This window comes from Scyliorhinus torazame, chromosome 3 (genome assembly GCF_047496885.1).
Source record: "Scyliorhinus torazame isolate Kashiwa2021f chromosome 3, sScyTor2.1, whole genome shotgun sequence".
Classification (NCBI taxonomy): domain Eukaryota; kingdom Metazoa; phylum Chordata; class Chondrichthyes; order Carcharhiniformes; family Scyliorhinidae; genus Scyliorhinus; species Scyliorhinus torazame.
In genome coordinates, this window is record NC_092709.1 from 316,872,006 (window position 1) to 316,892,007 (window position 20,002).

A 20,002-nucleotide genomic window follows, 5' to 3' on the forward strand; every position below is an offset into this window, starting at 1 on the left:
GTGTATAGAATCCTGCCACCAGCAAATGGCGCACAACCGAGAAACACGTTTCGGGGGCCGGAGAATCACGCCCATTGTGAATCGCTGGGGCCCAAGCACTGATTCCTACGGGACCCCATCGGTCACTGCCTGCCACTTCCAAAAAGACCCATTTATTCCTACTCTCTGTTTCCTGCCTGCCATCCAATCCTCAATCCAGGACAATATATTACCCCCAATCCCATGTGCTTTAATTTTGCACACTATCCTTTTATGTGGGACTTTATTAAAAGCATTCTGAAAATCCAAATACACCACATCCACTGGTTCACCCTCATCTATTCTATTAAATGTATCATCAAAGGTCCCCGGTGAGTTTTTCAAACATGATTTCCCTTTCAGAAATCCATGTTTACTTTGTCTAATCCCGTTGATATTTTCTCATTGCCCTATTATCGCATACTTTACAATTGACTCTGGCATTTTTCCAACTACTGATGTTAGGCTAAATGGTCTGTAATCCCCTATTCCTCCCTCCCTCTTTTTTTGAATAGCGGGGTTACATTTGCCACCCTCTACTCTGACGGGACTGTTCAGAATCTACAGAATTTTGGACGATGACAACCAACGTGTCCATTATTTCCATGGCCACCTCCTTAATATTTTAGGATGTAGATTATCAGGGCCTGGGGATTTATTGACTTTCAGTCCCATTAATTTCACCAGCAATATTTTTCTAGTAATATTAATATCTTTCAATTCTCACTAGACTCTTGATTCCTTAGCATTTCTGTCCTTTTTCAAGTTGCTCGCAAGGTTACCTTCAGACTCTATTTCCCCCTCTTATTTGGGGTAGGGGAGGTGGAAGAAGAAAGAGTGTGCAAGGGAGAGAGAAAGAGAGAGAGTGTGCGAGGAGGGGAGAAGAGAGTGTGTGCACGGGGTGTGGGAAAGAGAGAGTATGTATGAGGGATGTGGGGAAAACGGTGTGTGTGAGGGGTGGCTACCAGGGCAGGTCAAAGGCTAGGAATCCTATGGCAAGCAACTCACCTCCTGACCCCCAAAGCCTGTCCACCATCTACAAGGTACAAGTCAGGAGTGTAATGGAATACTCTCCGCTTGCCTGGATGAATGCAGCTCCAAAAACACTGAAGTAGCTTTAAACCATCAGGACAAAGCAGCCCGCTTGATTGCTCCCCCTTCCACAAGCATTCAAACCCTCCACCACCGACGAACAGTGGCAGCTACAAGATGCACTGTAGTAACTCACCAAGGTTCCTTCGGCAGCACCTTCCAAACCTACGACCACTACCATCTAGAAGGACAAGAGCAGCTGATACCTGGGAACCCCAGCACCTGGAGCTTTCCCTCCAAGTCACTCATCACCTCAACTTGGAAATATATCATTGTTCCTTCGCTGTCACTGGGGAAAAACCATGGAACTCCCTCCCTAACAGCATAGTGGGTGTACCTGCACCTGAAGGACTGCAACAGTTCAAGAAGGTAACTCATCACCACCTTCTGAGGGGCAACTAGGGATGGGCAATAAATGCTGGCCTAACCACTGATGCCCACACCCAGTAAATGAATAAAATAAAAGTGTGTGAGGGGGTGGGAGATAGAGCGGGTTGGGGGGAAGAGAGAGTGTGCACAAGGGATGGGAGGAAGAGAGAATGTGAGTGAGGGGTGGGAGGATGAGAGCGTGACTGCGAGGGATATGGGGGAAGAGAGACAGAGCCCTTCTGTCTGCATCTCAAGCCCTCATCCCGTTCTGGTTCTCTGCCCTTTAATACACTTTCCCATCGAAAATCTGCCAATCTCAGTTTCAAAATTTTCATCTCCCCGATCAGATGTGTCATGATATTCAGGTGAACATCACAACACATACATAATGATAGACAGAGCAACGGACCAATTAGCACACATAACACGACAGCCAATCACAGACAAGAGCAGACACAGTACAAAACAAGAAACACGACACTTCCTGGGCAGTCCATCAGGAGACGGCACAGGGCCAGGACCTCAAAACAAGACACTCACACAGTCACCATGTGCTGAGTACTGTAGCCATGTAAAATGGCTGCGTTCTGATTAATCTGGCCAAAACCCAGTTTAAAACGGCTAACCCGAAAGACTGCTGGGAAAAACAGCCAAGAAGACACAAGCAGGCAGCTGCAGACAGGTTTGCATATTCGGCTCTGGGAACGTAGCCCAGATAGATACTCAGGGCTATCAACAGCCCATCAACCCAGGCATTCAGGACTGTTTGCAGCCCATCTATTCAGACATCCACAGTTAAATCGGCTATCCACGGGAACAATTGCAACATATTAGCAATTGAATACCGGGCCAGACCTGTCGGCGCCTGCAGTGGCCGAAACAAAGACAGGTGAACGACCACCCCCCGATCGAGGAATCGCCTCACCATTGGACACATCGACCCCAGAGATTGGGGACAGAATCCAATCACTTGGGACTCAGGGTCAAGGGCCGCCCCGGGAGGCGGGAAGCCCCTGGGCCCTATAAAAGTAAAGGTCCAAGTTCAGATCTCTCTCTCTCTCATCTTCGCCTGCTCGAGATCTTCGCAAGACCAGCCACCGGCAATAGTAAGTTTGAATCCAGCGATCGCTATCCGGTAGAGACACCTAACCACCGACCTGTAGCAGCCTTTTGAATCCCGCGGGCCAGATTTGATTGGACAAGCCATTCGTTTCCCTGACCTGTTGGGCTCTTCCTAAGTTAAGTATTGGCCAGTAGTGATAGGTTTATTCTATAAAAAGTAGTATTAGTGTATTAATATTGCTTGTTGTATATAATAAATGACCGTTGTTTTAATCCTTACTAAGCGGTGTGCTGTGTTATTAATCATAACCTGAACTTGAACCACGTGGCGGTATCATAAAGATACCTGGCGACTCATGAGCAAAGGTGACGTAAACAGAGCAAATAGACTAAGGTTAAAAAGAGCAACAGTACCGAGTTCATTGTATAAATAGTTTAACAGAATAAAACTGCATTGTACCAATCGCAACCGTGTTGGTTCATCTGTATGTCAGAGCACCCAACACTTCAAGATGAATGTTAAAGACCCTGTGACTTTATTTAATGATCATGAGGGAGTTCCTGCAGCAATCTGCTCAAGGTACACACATGGCCACACCATGAAAAGCTGGTGAAAAATGGCTGATGAATTTTCCGACATAAAAGACATCAGACGAAGGTCATTGTTTGAATATGATAAGACGTGATAAAAAAGCAGTGTGAGTACAGACAAAATATAGACAACAAAAAGTGAAATGAGGATTTTAAAAAGTAACAGCAATTTGCAAACATGGAATTTGTAGATTTTAATACAAGTTAGTGAGGGGTAGGAGAAAGAGAGAATGTGCCTGAGGGGTGGGGGGAAGAGAGAGTGTGTGAGGGGTGGAAGAATGAGAGTATGACAGCGAGGGATGTGGGGGAAGAGAGAATGTGTGCGGGTGTGGGAGAATGGGAAGTGTGCGCGAGGAGTGGGGGGAAGAGAGTGTGCGTGAGGGGTAGGGGGTAGAGAGAGTGCATACGAGGGATGGGTGTTACAGAGAGTGTGTGCGAGGGGTGGGTGTTACAGAGAGTGTGCGCGAGGGGTAGGGGGTAGAGAGAGTGTGTGCGAGGGATGGGGGAAGAGAGAGTGTGTGCGAAGGGTAGGGGGTAGAGAGAATGTGTGTGAGGGGAGGGTGTTACAGAGAGTGTGTGCGGGGGGTAGGGGGTAGAGAGAGTGTGTGCGAGGGATGGGGGAAGTGAGAGTGTGTGCGAAGGGTAGGGGGTAGAGAGAATGTGTGCGAGGGGTGGGTGTTACAGAGAGTGTGTGCGAGGGGTGGGTATTACAGAGAGTGTGTGCGAGGGGTAGGAGGTAGAGAGAATGTGTGCGAGGGGTGGGCTTCAGCCTTTAGGTCGTGGAGTGGGGGGTGACTGAAAACGAAGCTGAGCACAGGGTCCCACAAATTGCAAAAGCCCTTCTTTCTGTATCTCAATCCCATATACCCGTTCTGGTTCTCTGCCCTTTAATTAAGGGCAGCACGGTAGCATTGTGGATAGCACAATTGCTTCACAGCCCCAGGGTCCCAGGTTCGATTCCGGCTTGGGTCACTGTCGGTGCGGAGTCTGCACATCCTCCCCGTGTGTGCGTGGGTTTCCTCCGGTTGCTCCAGTTTCCTCCCACAGTCCAAAGATGTGCAGGTTAGGTGGATTGGCCGTGATAAATTGCCCTTAGTGTCCAAAATTGCCCTTAGTGTTGGGTGGGGTTACTGGGTTATAGGGTGGAGGTGTTGACGTTGGGTAGGGTGCTCTTTCCAAGAGCCGGTGCAGACTCGATGGGCCGAATAGCCTCCTTCTGCACTGTAAATTCTATGATAAATTCTATGAATACACTTTCCCATCGAAAATCTGCCAATCTCAGTTTCAAAATTTTCATCTCCCCAATCAGATGAATGTTAAAGACCCTGTGACTTTATTTAAATGTCATATGTAAAGATACACCCAGAAGTGTAAAATATTTTAGTTTAGACGGGCAGCATGGTCGGCACAGGCTTGGAGGGCCGAAGGGCCTGTTCCTGTGCTGTACTTTTCTTTGTTCTTTGTTCTTAGTTCATGAGAGAGTTCCTGCAGCAATCTGCTCAAGGTACACACATGACCACACCATGAAAAGCTGGTGAAAAATGGCTGATGAATTTTCCTACATAAAAGACATCAGACGAAGGTCATTGTTTGAGATTCATTAACACATTTGAATATGATAAGATGTGATAAAAAAGCAGTGTGAGTACAGACAAAATAGAGACAACAAAAAGTGAAGTGAGGATTTAAAAAAGTAACAGCAATTTGCAGACATGGAATTTGTAGATTTTAATACAAGTTAGTGATTTGCTGAGTATGAGTTTTATTGATCCTTTTAAATTCAAATATCCGAGAGAACTTTTTATAGAGCTCCACTGGGTGCCCGTCCGGCCCCGGGGCTTTATCCGATTGCATGGCCTTCAGTCCCTCTGCTATTTCCTCCAACCCAATCGGGGCCCCCAGTCCTCTACCAACCCCCTGTCCACCTTCGGGAACTTCAGCCCCCCTAAAAAGTGCCTCATCCCCTCCGGCCCAGCTGGGGGTTCTGACTCATACAACCTACTATAAAACTCCTTGAACGCCTTATTCACCCCTGCTGAGTCTCCCACCAGGTTCCCATCTCCGTCATTTACTTTCCCTATCACCCTGGTTGCCTCCCTCTTTCTAAGCTGCTGTGCAAGCATTCTGCTGGCCTTCTCCCTATGTTCATAAATCGCCCCCCTCGCCTTCCTCAGCTGCTCCACCACCCTCCCTGCAGTTAACAAGCCGAACTCCGCCTGTAGCCTCCGTCGCTCACTTAGGAGCCCTGCCTCTGGGGTCTCCACATACCTCCTGTCGACTTGCAATATTTCCTTTATCAGTCGGTCCATCTCTCCTCTGTCTGCCTTCTCCCTGTGGGCCCATACCAAGATCAGCTCCCCGCTAACCCCCGCCTTCAATGCCTCCCAGACCACCGCCGCAAAATCTTCACCTGTGTCGTTGACTTCTAGGTAGTTCTGAATACATTTCCTCAGCCGCCCACACACCTCTTCATCAGTGTCATGTAAAAGTACCTTTAAGAAATGGGTGTTTGTCAGTGATGTCAGAGTGTGGATGGAGCTGGGCTGTCTGTCAGCATTTTACTTTCGTTTTAGGCTGTTTGCTGCAGGGTGTGTTTTAGTTTCGTTTTCAGAGCTGGATAGCTGCAGTCACAGTCAAAAGGTGTATGAGTTTCTCTCTGTGTAATCCAAAAACTGTAAATCGATCCTTTGGTGATTTAAAACTTTAACCTGATGTACTTCTGTTAAAAGTTCTTTTTTTAAGTCTTATGGATGTTAAAAGGACAGTTTAAGGATTACTTAGTGTTGTATTCTTTGGGGTTGTATTTGAATTGATGGTTGCTAAGATGTTCACTGTATGTTTTAAAAAGGTTAACTTGAGTTCATAGAATAAACATTGTTTTGCTTTAAAAAAAATACTTTTCCATTTATGCTGTACCACACCTGTAGAGTGGGCCGTGTGCTCCCCATACCACAATCCATTAAAAGTTGTGGGTCAGATGAACTCCATGATGCATTTTGGGTTCTCTAAACCCTGGCCCATAACAATCAGCTAAAAGTCCCACGTCCAGCCTCCAGTGCGGGCGCTGGCTATTCTCCTTGCTAACCTGTAGATCAACCCAGTGCAGGGCATGATCTGAGATTGTGATCGCCCAATACCATGTGTCCGCTACCCGCGTCAGCGGTAATAAAATAAAAAAGTCAATCCGGGAGTACGTGTGAGTAGAAGGAGAATTCCTTCACTCTCGGCCGCCCAAATCTCCATGGGCCCCCCCTCCCCCCCCCCCCTCCCCCCCTCCCCCTCCCCCCCCCCCCCATTTGCTCCATGAAATTCTTTAGCTCCTTTACCATTTCTGGCACCCTGCCCGTCCTTGAGCTCATCCGGTCTAACCCAGGTTCGATGACTGTGTTAAAGTCCCCTCCAGTGACCAATTTATGCGAATCCAGTTCCGGGATCTTCCCCAACATCCTCTTTATAAACTCCACATCATCCTAATTTGGCGCGCACACGTTCACTAGTACCAACGGCAACCACTCCAGCTTCTCACTGACCATAACGTACCGGCCTCCCACATCCGCAACTATTCTTCCCGCCTCAAATAACACTCGCTTGTTAATCAGGATCGCAACCCCTCTAGTCTTCGTGTCCAGCCCTAAGTGAAAAACCTGTCCGACCCATCCCTTCCTTAATCTAATCTGATCAGTTACTCTAAGGTGCGTCTCCTGTAACATTGCCACATCCGCTTCAGTCCCCTCAGATGCACAAACACACCTGCCCTCTTATCTGGCCCATTTAGCGCTCTCACATTCCATGTGATCAGCCTGGTTGGGGGGCTCATCGTCCCCTCCCCCCTTGCCAATCAGCCATCACCTTTCTTGGGCCAGTCTCCAGCCCGTGCCCCACGTATCCGCCGGCCCGCCCTCAGGCAGCCTCCACCCCCGACGTCATTTCTGTCCCACAGCAAACGTCTCTCCCCCGTCAGCAGAACATTTCCCCCCCTTCCCCCCTAGTAACAGCACTTTGTAAATCAACCCCTTCAACAAGCATAACATCTGCTCACCCCCCAATGCGCTTCCATGAGCTAGCCCGCCCAGCTAGCTAGATGACCCCCCGCCCATGGCGCCAGACATTCTCCCACCTATTGCGCCTTCTCTACTTTCTGGATCGCCCGGTCTTGGGCATCCAATCTAAGTTCCAGCCGTGCAATCGATTCTTTAATTGGGTCCAAGCATTCCTGCTTCTGCTTGGTAAAGCCCTCCTGAATGAAGTGCATCAGCTGCTCCATCGACCACTGGGTCGCCAAGTCAGGACCCCGGTCGCCCGCCATGCTTTCTCCCGCTGCAGCTTCAGCCCAGGCCTTCTCTGTTCACCAATTTCTTCCTTTGCGAGCACTTCTAGTCCGCCTCTCCATGCACTGATGTAGGAATCCACTCCACAATTGCCTCCACCATCAATTTACTGAATCAAGTCCGACAAAAAATGGGGGGGAAAGGTCCAAAGGTCCACCTGAGCGGAAGCCACCAAATGTGCGATGTGTATCTTCATAGCCGCCACCGAACGTCATTTTGTGGAATTGTTAATGAATGGCAGTCAGCCCATTTTCATTTCAGCTTTCTTGCATCTGCAGCATTTTGCTTTTGTTGTCATCTTCCCATAATGATATATTCTATGTAAATGCAGTCATTAGCATGCTCATCGGCAAGTGGTCTCCACAAACATGCAGATTTTCTCAAGCAGCCAGTTTTGGTATTTCTGTGTTTGGATTTTCTTAACTTTTGCTTCTGTCGCTTAAAATGATACCCAATTCGTACTAATCTTAAAATGTTGTTTTTAAGAACTATTACAGGCCTTAGATATATATATTTTGTACAACGGTCTGATGTCTTGCAGTGCAATATTAATGACGCTCAATTGCTCATAAGCTGTTTCTGAATTATACAGCTTGGTAAGGAATATTTAGCCTGAGAAGAAATAAAAATATTTCATTGAGCAGCAAGCGTTATTATGGCTGCCCCTCTTCCGTTGCAGCAAACGGAGCTCCAGCTATCATCAGGACACAAGAATGTACGAAGTGGGAGCAGGAGTAGGCTCTTCGAACCGACTCCACCATTCAAAGAGATCATGGCGGATCTTCTACTTCTGGGGCAGGGAATTCCAAACATTCACCACCTTCTGACTGAAGAATTTCCTCATCTCAGTCCTAAATAGTCGTCCTTTATTCTGAGGCTGTGTCCCCTGGTTCTAAACCCTGCCAAAAAAGGAAAACATGTGAGGTTATCCACTTCGGTAGCAAAAATAGGAAGACAGATTATTATTTGAGTGGGTGTACATTGAAAGAGGGGGGATACTCAGTGAGACCTTGGTGTCCTCGGACGACTTTCAGTCGCTGAAAGTAAGAGCGCAGGTACAGCAGGCAGTAAAGAAGGCAAATGGTATGTTGGCCTGAATAGTGAGATGATTTGAGATTTAGGAATAGGGGGGCGGGATTCTCTCAGACCCGGCCGGCTGGAGAATCGCCGGGACGGGCGCAAATCGCCTCTGCCGCCCTGATGCCAGTCCGGCGATTCTCCGGAGAGCGGAGAATCCATGCCATTGGTGCCGGTGGGGGGCTGCTCTACGGGGCCACCCCCGGTGATTCTCGCCCCGGGATGGGCCGAGCGGCTGTACAAAAAAGCCCGAGTCCCGTTGGCGCCGTTCTAACCTGGTCTTACCCAGCAGGACTTCGGCGTGAATGGATCCGGGGGCGGCCTGGTGGAGGGGGGGGGTCTGACCCCTGAGGGGGCCTCCGCTGTGGCCTGGCCCGCGATCGGGACCTACCGATCGGCGGGCCGGCCTCTTGGGCTGGGGGCCTTGTTTGTTTCACGCCGGCCCCTGTAGCCTTACGCCATGTTGCATCGGGGCCGGCACGGAGAGGGGAGTCACCGCGCATGCGCGGCAATCGCGCCGGTCCCACTGCGCATGCGCAGACCCACAGCGCCCAATCTGACGCCGGGGTTCGGCAGCTGGAGTGGTGTGGGTCACTCCAGTACCGTGCTAGCCCCCTGTAGGGGTCAGAATCGCTGCTCCTGAGGCCATGTTGACGCCGTCGAGAAACGGGATGCCGTTTACAACGGCATCAACACTCAGACTCAGGATCAGACAATCCCGCCCAGGGATGTTTTACTGCAATTGTACAGGTCATTAGTGAGGCCACACGCAGAGTATTGTGTGAAGTGTTTGAAATAAACGGCAAAGGAGAACGAAGAAAGGCATTTATTCAGCATAACAGCATATTTACACACGATCCAGTTACACATCTCAAGGTCCTCAGTCCTTTCTGTCAGCTGACCTGTTATACTAGTGCTGGTTAACGCACAGCCCAATCAGCTCAAGGGAACAATCATCCCCAGCTGGGTGGGCCCCATGCAGGTTATAACAGTGTTCGTGTCCTTCTCTGAGGCAGGATGTTCTTGCTATGGAGGGAGTGCAACAAAGATTAACCAGGCTGATTCCTGGGATGGCGGAACTGTCATATGAGAGAGACTAAGTCGTCAGGATTAAATTCATTGGAGTTTAGAAGAGTGAGAGGAGATATCATAGAAATTTATAAAATTCTAACAGGATTAGACAGGGTGGATTCAGAAAAATAGTTTGAGGATAAGGGCTTTTTAGGACTGAGGTGAAGAGAAATTTCTTCACCCAGAGAGTGATAAATCTGTCAAATTCACTGCCACAAAATGTAGTTGAAGCCAAAACATTGTGTGATTTCAAGAATAAATTAGAGATAGCCCTTGGGGTGATGGGGATCAAGGGATATGGGGGGGAAGGAGGGAGCAGTGTATTGAACTTGATGATCAGCCATGATCATAATGAATGGCGGAGCAGGCTCGAAGGGCTGAATGGTCTCCTCCTGCTTCTATTTTCTATCTCTGCTTCTTTGTAAACATCCTTCCTGGATCTACCCTGCCCTGTAGGAATTTGTATGTCTGAATGAGATCACCTCTCATTCTTCAAAACAGCAGAGAATAAAGGCCCAGTCTATTTAATCTTTCCTCGTAGGACAATCCGTCTATCCTAGGAATTATTTTAGTGAACCTTCATTGCACCCCCTGTATGGCAATAAATATATCCCTAAATAAGAAGATCAAAACTGAGGACAATACGCCAGGTTCAGTCTCACCAAGGCTCCATATAAATACAGCAGGACACCTTTACTTGATTATTCAAATCCTCTTGTGATAGAGGTCAACATATTATTTGTCTTAATTGTTTGTGAACAGCCAACAGACAATAGATTTTGAATAGATGAGTGGAAAGAAATCCTTAGCCAGAAGTACAAATAATATATAAAGGTCTCCACTCTAATTATGGAGTTCCTCAGAGCACATAGCAATAGTTACAACTATTAGTTCTTTTTGCGTCCCTTTGGCAAGGTTGCAATTTATATGTCAGCCGTGTCGGCTTCAAATCCGATACCTTAATCATTAGAATTTAAATCCCTTTATTAAATTTTAGAATTTAAAAATATTTAATCTGGAGATATATGCTTGTGTCACATTGACATAGTCAAAAATTGCTGCACTGGTTTAAAAAAATATATTTTCCATGTGTCTAATATATTTAATGATGCTAGGGTTACTCAAACTGGCCGCCTCGATATTAATTTTGCTAGTTTCCTTGATCTGTTCAACAACAGGCACCCAACCTGGATTTTATTTGTCATGGGACATGGCCATCTCTGGCAGGGCCAGCGTTTGTTACCCATCACTAATTGCCCTTGGACTGAGTGGTTTGCTAGGCAATTTCACAGGGCAATTAAGAGTCAACCACATTGCCTTGAGTTTGGATTTACACGTAGGCCAGATTAGGTAAGGGTGGCAGATTTCCTGCCCCATAGGACATCAATGAACTAGCCGAGTTTTTAATGACAACTGTTCCATATTATTAATTGAATTCGAATTCCATCAGCTTCAGTAATGGGATCTGAACCCATGTTTCAGTCCAATTAGATTATTGAAATCTGGCTGGGGCAGGTTCTCATCCAATATTCAGTCCACCAACTGAACGCTTTGTGAGCTGTGAAAGGGACAGTTTAGTCACTGACACGATGGTGCGATATTCTCTGGCCGTTGGGGCTAAATTGGAATTTAAAAAAAAGTTTCTTAACAAAATCCTTAGATCAGCTGCTGAGAATGCATAATAATGGGATAAATTCTATTTTTGCGCTGGAAAGCATTATGATGGAATATAAAGTCCGCACAAAGCAAGGTTGTGAACTGCATGTTGCAAAGATGCAGTTAAAGTGTGACTGTGTAAAATTTACCTTATAATATGAATCTACAAAGTTTACTTCTCACCCAACTCGATTAACTCTGGAAGGCACAAGAAATCATCTCCCCGCATGGATAACGAGTCCTCTCCTGTAATGATGAATTACTCCATTGAAATGTGCCAGTGTGAGTACTGTGACTGTGAGACAAGCAATCCACTCAGTTCTTGCTATTTCCATTACAAATGGGTGGAACACGGTTGAACCGTTTTGAATACTTAAAAAATGTGATTGAAATGCAGTGTGCAAGTGTGAAATTTGACCTGCATATTCCATCAAGGTGAAATGGCGGAGATGCCGAATCAATATTTTGCCTCAGTTTTCACGGTGGAGGACACTAGTACCATCCCTATAGGACCGAGTAATTCAGAGGTAATAGAAAGGGTGGAACTTAGAAAAATCAGCATCATTAGGGAAACTGTACTCAACAAACTATTGGAATTGAAGGCAGACAAGTCCCCAGGGCCTAATAGTGAGATGATTTGAGTATTGGATTAGGGGGCGGGATTCTCAGCCCAGGCCGGGCCGGAGAATCCTAGTGGTGTTAAAGAAAGTGATGTGGAGATGCCGGCGTTGGAGTGGGTGGGCACAGTAGGAAGTCTTACAACACCAGGTTAAAGTCCAACAGGTTTGTTTCGAATCACTAGCTTTCAGAGTACAGCTCACCTGATTTCATAGATTTCATAGAATTTATAGTGCAGAAGGAGGCCATTCGGCCCATCAAGTCTGCACCGGCTCTTGGAAAGAGCACCCTACCCAAACCCACACTTCCACCCTATCCCCATAACCCAACCCAACACTAAGGGCAATTTTGGATATTAAGGGCAATTTAGCATGGTCAATCCACCTAACCTGCACATCTTTGGACTGTGGAAGGAAACCGAAGGAAACCCACGCACACACGGGGAGAACTTGCAGACTCCGCACAGACAGTGACACAAGCCGGGCATCGAACCTGGGACCCTGGAGCTGTGAAGCAATTGTGCTAACTACTATGCTACCATGCTGTCCTGATTAAGGAGCTGCTCTCCGAAAGCGAGTGATTCGAAACAAACCTGTTAAGTGGCAGCGGAGATAGTGGATCCATTGGTTATAATATTCAAAAATTCCCTGAACATGGGAAAGGTTCCAGTGGATTTGAAAAATGCTAAAGTTAAGCCCATATTCAAAAAGGGAGGGAGGCAGAATGTAGGAAATTATAGTATAGACTAGTTAGTTTAACATCTGTTGTTGGAAAACTGTTAGAATCCATTATTAAGGAAGTAATAACAGGACATTTGGAAAGTCAACGCATTATTCATCAGCATCTGAATGGTTTTATGAAGAGTAAATCATGCTTGACTAAACTGCTCGAGTTCTTCGAAGATGGAACTAGCCAAGCGGATAATGGGAATCCTGTAGATGAAGTATAGCTGGACTTCCGGAAGGCTTTTGATAAAGTGCCGCACTGAAGGTTAATACACAAGGTGCGATCACATGGGATTAGGGGGAACTGATTAGCTTGGATAGAAGCTGGCTGACGGACAGGAGACAGAGAGTCGGGATCAATGTGTCTTTTTCTGGATGGCAAGATGTAACTAGTGGGTTAGGACAGGGTTTGGTCCTTGGGCCCAGCTATTTACAATATATATTGATGACTTAGATACAGGGATAGAAGGTACTATAGCCAAATGTGTAGATGGCACAAAAATAGGTGGGACAGTAAGTTGCAATGAGGAAATAAGAACCTTACAAATGGATAAAGATAGATTAGGAGAGTGGGCCAAAATGTGGCAGATGGAGTTTAGAACATAGAACATAGAACAATACAGCGCAGTACAGGCCCTTCGGCCCACGATGTTGCACCGAAACAAAAGCCATCTAACCTACACTATACCATTATCATCCATATGTTTATCCAATAAACTTTTAAATGCCCTCAATGTTGGCGAGTTCACCACTGTAGCAGGTAGGGCATTCCACGGCCTCACTACTCTTTGCGTAAAGAACCTACCCCTGACCTCTGTCCTATATCTATTACCCCTCAGTTTAAGGCTATGTCCCCTCGTGCTAGCCATTTCCATCCGCGGGAGAAGGCTCTCACTGTCCACTGTCCACCCTATCTAACCCTCTTAATGTGATTAAGTGTGAGGTCATGCATTTTGGTTGAAAAAATGGAAAGACAATTTATTATCTAAATGGGAAGAGTCTTCGGGGTGCTCCAATGCAGAGGGATCTGGGTGTCCTTGTACATGAGCCGCAGAAAACCAGCATGCAGGTGCAGCAGGTAATGAAGAAAGCGAATAGAATGTTGACTTTTATAGCTAAAGGAATTGAGTATAAAGGTAAGAAAGTGTTGTAACTGTACGCAGCGTTGGTAAGACCGCACCTGGAGGATTGTGCACAGTTTTGGTCCCCTTATTTGAGGAAAGATGTACTGGCATTGGAGGCAGTTCAGAGGAGGTTCACTAGATTGATTCCAGAGATGAGGGGTTTGTATTATGAAGAGAGATTGAGCAGTTAAGGCCGATACTCTCTAAAGGTTTGAAGAATGAGGGGAGATCAAATTGAGGTATACAAGATGATACAATGATGTGGAGATGCCGGTGTTGGACTGAGATGGGCACAGTAAGAAGTCTTACAACACCAGGTTAAGGTCCAACAAGGCTGTTTGGAATCACAAGCTTTCGGAGCGTAGCTCCTTCATCAGGTGAGTGAAGAGGAAGGTTACACAAACACAGCACATATAGACAAAGCCAATGATGCAAGATAATACTTTGAATGCAAGTCTTTGCAGGTAATTAAGTCTTTACAGGTCCAGACAGCTCGTTTGGCGAGAGGGATAATCACAGGTTAAAGAATTGTGAAATGTCTCAAGCCAGGACAGTTGGTAGGATTTCGCAAGCCCAATCCAGATGGTGGGGTTTAAATGTAGTGAGACATGAATCCAAGTCCCGGTTAATGCCATACTCATGCGTACGGAACTTGGCTATAAGTTTATGCTCGCCGATTCTGCGTTGTTGCGCGTCCTGAACGCTGCCTTGGAGAACGCTTACCCGAAGATCAGAGGCAGAGGCTGAATGCCCTTGACTGTTGAAATGTTCCCCGACTGGAAGAGAACATTCCTGCCTGGTGATTGTCGCGCGATGCCTCTGATGCCCTTGAGGTGTGCCAGTGTCAGGAGGGGGGGATTCGGAAGAAATGGAGACCGCTGTGGTCTCCTTGTTAGCAGACCCCAGGCTGACCTCCAGTGCTTCTGCCTCCCTGATGGTGTCCGTAGGGCCCTCAGGATCTCCATGGGATGGAAGCGTAGCTGGAGTGAGTTCTAGGGGCCTCTGAGTCATCTGGCTCTGTCAGTCCTGGCTGCTCCCCATTGGCAGCACCATGGTGCCGACACCCTCAGTGATGCTCCTCAGTGACTGGGCCATGCTCTGGAGTGTCTCGGCAATGTCCATCTGCATCTGGGACACGTCCCTCAATGGCTGGGATGTGATATCAAGGCCCTCAGTGTCACAGACTGAGCCATGCTTTGGGCATCACCACTCAAGACGCAGACGTCGTGTTCCAGGTTTTCCGATGTCACGCATCATCGGCAACATCTCCTGCGAGTGAACCCTTTGGGACTCCTCCAATTGGCCTTGCAGTCCCTGGAGTGATCTGACATCCTCTCCTGAATGTCACGGCGCTGGCGCTATCATCTGCATCAGCTCTGGGAGAACCTTATCCAGAGGCTCCGCATCTGACTGGGATCGAGTTGAGTCCTGGGAACCAGCAGACCTCTGACTGCTGTTTCCCCTGGATGCTCCTGCCTCCACCTGATGTGCATCAGCAACTGTGATGCTCACCAGATTGTACCTTAGAAGCCTGACCACCAATGTCACCCACCGTGGTGTGTGTCTCTGCGCTGGTGGAAGGTGTGGATAATAGCTGTGATGCCTCGATGGTGGACTCGCCGCACTCTCCTCTGAGGTGATCGCTTTTGTGGTGGGTGGGGGGGGCCACAGAGGGCAGGATACACGGCTCCGGATGGCCCGGCCTCATCAGAGGGAGTTCCTGCGAGACAATGGACATGTGGTCAGTGAGATGGGAGGATCATTTTGTCTGACATGAACTACTCACTTGAGACAGGTCATCGGGGTGAAGGGGCAGTGGATCCTCACCTCTGTACCACAGGTCAACCTCATTGTCGGTGAGTGCTCTATCCTCGGTCAATCTCCAGGGCGCGTTCCTCATAGTTGCGAGGACTAGGATCTTTGGGACTTCGCACCCCGTCTTTCCCCCTACTCCTGCCCAAACTAAGAGAGGGCATTGTGAGTCGCACGCTTGATGGGTCGGGGGGGGGGCTATAGTAGGTGGCATGTGTGGGCACCACACCTAGACATGAACGGGTTGTGCCAATTGGTTCTGAGGAACAAGCACGAAGAACGGATGTGGGGAGGGCGCAAGGTGCCAGCCAGTCGATTGGGGTGGGGGTGTTTGGGAATTTGAGGAGTTTCAGGGGGAACTGATGCCACAAGAGAGGTGATAACTTACCTTTGCAACTTGGTGGAGGACGTTGGTCTTCATCCGACATTGGACGGCGGTCCTCCTGGTCATACTGCCTGCACTGACAGCTGCTGCCACTGCCTCCCAGGTGGCTGACCCCGCTGCTAGTCCTCCGACCTCCCTCAGAGGAGCAGGATGTCCCACCTCACATCCACAACGTCGAGAAGCCTAGCCAGGCACCCCCAAAGCGAGGAGCAGGTCTGCATGCTGCCCTGCCTGAGTGTTGACTGAGATTGAGTGGTGAGGGAGCATTTAAAAGCAGTTCCCTCCTGTTAGCAGAAGACGCTCAGGCTCGGATCAGGCAAATCAGACGGCAAGATAGCCAAAAATAGCGAGAAGCTTGTGGAGGCTCATTTTCGGCACTAAGTGCTGTTGAATGCGGCCTGCGATCTTGCCAATGTGGCTGTGGAGAAAACACCATGCGAAACTCGTCCAGAATGATCCTGAGAAATTTTCCCGTTGAATCGTGCCCAGTGAGTGACTTGGAGGGGGACTCCAGATGCTGGTGTTCCCAGGTATCTGCTGTTCTTGGGTTGCAAGAAATGGGTTGCCTCCATTTCATTGCACCTTGAACAGTGACAGGAACTGCCACACGTTTATTATCTGAAATTACAAAAATATTGAATTCTGACAAATAGGACGACGTGGATAGTTCTTTCTGAGAGCTGTGCCGTTACAATGATGGAGAAATAGCTTCCATCAGTGCTGTGAAATTCTACAGTTCCCGCATGGAAATCGGACAGCATCTCAGGAGCATTGCTATTGATTAAATCCATTACTTCCCAACATGCTGAGTAAGGGAGAAATTCTTGCCTACACCCTCAACTACCTTTTCCCTGCTATAATATCTATTGAATAGGATAACACACCCTCATATCTGACCCCTCATATCTGACCAATGTGGGTGGGGTTACTGGGTTGGGGAGATAGGGTGGATGTGTGGGCTTGGGTAGGGTGCTCTTTCAAAGAGTCGGTGCAGACTCGATGGGTCGAATGGCCTCCTTCTGCACTGTAAATTCTATGATTTCTATGTAAATTCTATGATTTCAATTATCATTGTTTCATAATGTACACAGCTACTCTTAGGTATTGTGGATATACATCAAATAGGATAAATGAAGTAATTGACAAAACTTCCGGGGTCCAAAGAAACTTCTATATTCCTAAAGAATTTGGCTTCACATGACCCAAGTCTTGATCCTTATAAAATATTTGTTTGGTTCAGAAGTCTCGGAAGGTCTCTGCCTTATAATGGATTCTACAATAGAGCCATTGCCTGATTCGCTCCTGTTTGTGATAATACAAAGGAACAAAGGACACTAATCAAAAAGCAGAATACATTGGGGTGAATTCTCTGCCGGCGGGATTCTGCATTCCGCCGGCAGCACACTCCGCCCACAGTTTTCCCGACGGCAGGGGGGTTGGCCACAATGGGAAATCACATTAGCCGGTGGCGGGAACAGAGAATCCCGCTGTCGGCGATGGTGTGCCGCCAAGGGACACGTGGCTGGGGAGACGAAGAATTCACCCCTTTGTCTTTTCTGAGGGAATGCAGGCTAAACGTGGACTGACTTGGCCTTGCCTCAGTATCATGGTGAGGGGTTTACCTGCAGAATGTGCTTCTCTCTCCCGGTGGGCTGGTGGTACGCTCCTGGGCCCCACACCCAACTGTGATGGTGGCAGCCCCTTGAACACTTCCCGTAACCAGACTGCATCACAATGCCCGCTGGCACCTCCCCGGGTGGAGGCCGCTGTCAGAATCGGCTCACTCCTGAAGGAGCAGGCCCATTTCCTGGATAGAAATGGGTCTCACTCACTCACTCACATGGCAATCTGCCTTTTGCTACTGGGAGATGGGGAGGTGACGGGGGGGGTTGGTGGGAGTGGGGAAGGTGGGGTAGAGGGGGGTTAAACAGCTGCGATCCTGCTCCCCGCCACCCAGGATTGGGATTTAGAGGTGTGCGCCTCTGATCCCAGCCCGACCCACCTGACAATCGTTCCCACTCCCTTGTTCTCAGATTCAAATTCCTGAACGCTGGGTGCGAACCATCGTGATGCTCCCATCAGGCACCATGGGCAGGGTCTCCCCTTGATTCTATACTCCTCACTGCACAGCTGTTCGGCCACATGCAGCATGGGTAATATAATTCCGAATAGGTGACTGTCTCCACAACCTCTGCGCACAACTGAGAGCGGCAGTGGATCAGATAAATCGCGCTCTCTCATCTGTGCTTGGTTTAAAATAATGATTCACGTTGTGGGCTTTGCCATGTACGCCTCTGCCTGATTGTGAGATTTGCGTATCAGTGAGCCTGGGAAAGTTGTGTTTCATTGTAAATCTGCCCTTGGATACAGATGGAACTGAATGTCTTGAGGGGCTGGATTATGTTCTAATGTAGTCTCAGTTTTAAATCTCATTTGAAAGGTGTAATCTAGTTTATATGCTCAGACCTTGATGTTTTTAAATTGCTAACCCAGATTCTAACTGGACAGCTAATTTGTCTTTCGTTCCCGGCGCGTTCTTTTCAATTTTAAGCTTTGTTGCACCTGACAAAATGCCTTCTGAAGGCATAAATGTACCTGTATTCACTGGATTACCCGTCTGCTCAGGGCTCAAAGAATTCCAGTGCAGGTGAGAGGCCTCACACTCTAATGAGACTTAATTGGCTGGAGACGGGACTTCCTTCACTCACTCGGGAGGAAGTCCTGCTTCAGAGAGCTGCCAGTCGGAATAGCCGGCAGTTCGCTGGTCCCTGCAGTGCCAGGTGTTACAGTGGACCGGACTGATGAACCTGCCCCTCAGGGACTGCAGCGGTTCAAGGAGGCAGCTCTCCACCACCTTCTGAAGGGCAACTAGGGACGGATAATAAATGCTGGCCTAACCAGCGACGCCCATATGCTGTAAAATTAATCTTTCAGAAATTGGCCATTTAAGAGCTTCAATTGGTTCAAGGGTGGCTGGTCAGCCTAGGCCTCCCCTCCCCCCGCCCCCAGGATAAAATTATGGAGCGGTCAGGGTGGCTGGGAACCTATTGGGAAGGCCATCCTACTTGTAAAAGGATCAAGAACGAGAGGGCACAGATTTGAAGTGATTTGCAAAAGAAGCAAATGTGATGTGAGAAAAACCTTTCCACACACGAGTAGTTTGGATCTGGAAAGCACTGCCTGCAAGTGTGGTGGAGGCAGGTTCAATCGAGGGATTGACGAGGGCATTAGATGATTACATGAATGGAAACAATGTGCAGGGGCACGGGGAAAAGGCTGGGGAACGGCATAAAATCATGATGCTCATTCGGAGGGCTGGTGCAGGAGGCAAATGGCCTCATCCTGCATCATAACAATTCGGTGATTCATGAGAAATATTACACTCAACCCCTGCCAACAAACCTACAGGTGGGGGAATGTAAAATTCGGCCCATTATTTTACAGGCAAACTCCGGTGATCTGCAACATAAATGGACACAGCTTCAAGAATGACTTTGTAAATGGAACTAGGTAAGCACAAAAAGGGCTTCCTGGGCAAAGAGCAGATGAGTGGGACTAATTGGAAAGTTCATTCATAGGCATGAGGGCTGAATATCATTATATTCTTTATCAATCTATGATTCTGAGGCTGTATAAGGCTCTGGTCAGACCCCATTTGGAGTATTGTGAGCAGTTTTGGGCGCCATATCTTAGGAAGGATGTGCCGGCCTTGGAAAGGGTCCAGAAAAGGTTCACAAGAATGATCCCTGGAATGAAGAGCTTGTCGTATAACGGTTGAGGACTCTGGGTCTGTACTCATTGGAGTTTAAAAGGATGAGCATCTTATTGAAACTTACAGGATACTGCGTGGCCTGGAGAGAGTGGGCGTGGAGAGAATGTTTCCACTTGTAGGAAAAACTAGAAGCAGAGGTCACAATCTCTGACTAAAGGGACGATGCTTTAAAAGAGAGATGTGGAGGAATTTCTGCAGCCAGAGGGTAGTGAATCTGTGGAATTCTTTGCCACAGAAGGCTGTGGAGGCCAAATCACTGGCTGTCTTTAAAACAGAGATAGATAGGTTTTTGATCAATAAGG